This window comes from Penaeus monodon, chromosome 34, assembly GCF_015228065.2.
Source record: "Penaeus monodon isolate SGIC_2016 chromosome 34, NSTDA_Pmon_1, whole genome shotgun sequence".
NCBI classification, from domain to species: domain Eukaryota; kingdom Metazoa; phylum Arthropoda; class Malacostraca; order Decapoda; family Penaeidae; genus Penaeus; species Penaeus monodon.
The window spans coordinates 4,260,137-4,261,675 of NC_051419.1; the positions used below are offsets into that span (position 1 = coordinate 4,260,137).

Here is a 1,539-nt window from a genome sequence, read left to right on the forward strand (position 1 = left end):
TCCCAAAAAATTTATTTGAACTATATCACCCCACCATGTAAACGGAATGAAAATTGACATTTCGATTTGTCCTTTTCACCCCTTTGATGAAGTAATTTTTGTGTATATCAATAGATTAAATATTTAAAAAGGTAAAACAGACTTGGAATATTCGTTTAAAAAAGTAAAATGTTTTGAAAAAAAAAGGGGTTTACTTGGGGACAAAAAACCCGGGAAATTTTTTAAAGATTATAAAAGCATAAAAACAACAGAAAAAACTGAATATATTTTTGTTCTACTTACATAAAAAAGTTAATCCCCAAACCTCTATGCAGGAAGTGTTGTCCCCTTTGACAAAACACAATCCTCATATTTTCAGCTATACCACAATACGCCAACGAGATCTGAACCCCACTTCTTTCATTACCCAGGAAGCGTGCCCGTCCCTGGGGGGGTGGTTGGGGGACAAAACCTCGGGGATGGGGGGAGGTCTTCCCAGCCGGGAAATATCCCTACAGGTTTCACCAAGTGGAGGTGTGACCCCCGCTCTCTTTCTTCTCTTTGTCTCTCTCCGTTTCATAAATTCATAAATGTTTTGGAAAAAAAGAGGTTTTTTTTTTAGATTTCGTTTTTTTCCCCCTTCGGAGTCCGCGTGGGGTCACGCCGGGGTGGGCGGGGGATTCCCCGGGGCCCTTTTGATGGGTTTACGAAGGGCCGTACACGACCTCCGAAGGACGCTCACTTTGCCAAACGAGACCAAACGCGGCCCCCGGGGGTCGCCGCGCGTTGCCCCCAAAGGGGAATCCCGGGAGCGGGTGACGTCAAGGTTTTTTGCCCATCTCCCCTGAGACTAATCTCGATTATGTGTAGTTTTTTAAAAATTTAATATTTTTACACATACACCTTAAGAAATTTTTATCTTTAGGTCATAAATGTGGATTGCAATCCCAGGTGCTGTTATTTCTTATTAGGCAGCACTGTGTTGAAATTAAGAGGACTGAAACATGTAAAAAAGTTGAAAGGAGCAATATTTCTACTTCATGTAAGGAAAGTTCAGAGCTTCTTTTTTTTTAATCCCATTCCTCGTTTTAAACAAATTCACCTGATTTTCACTTTTTCTCTTTTAAATGATGAATAACTAATCAGTAAATTTCCTCGGATATTTTTCCATAATGATGAAATACCTACCTCAAATTTTCAGTGTATTTTTTCTGTGTATGTGTGATGTTACTGTACTAAACTCAATTGCAAACTTTGTGTCTAAATATGTTAATCTACCCCTTGATGGTTTCACAATATACAGAACTTGATGTCTGCATAATGAAAGAGTGAAGAAAAACAGCAACATATATTGCTTCACTGCTCTAGTTAATTCACTGATCATTCATCAACAATAAAATGTGCCTTAAAAATGTATATATCCTGTAAAAAACCAAAAATGTTATATTCTACTTCCTTTTAGTTTAATGGAAATTTAAACGAAAAAACAGGTAGTAACGTATAAAGCAATCAAGTTACATTTCTAAGCAAGTAATGGTAATGGTATCATTATTACCGAAA

General features: G+C 37.5%; 1 protein-coding gene across 1 annotated transcript in view; it reads left to right on the forward strand.

Annotated features, from left to right (window-relative positions):
* The window catches only part of LOC119594906, a gene marked incomplete at its 3' end in the record, with an annotated part of 18,563 nt that overhangs the window by 4,652 nt on the left and 12,372 nt on the right, over positions 1-1,539 (forward strand).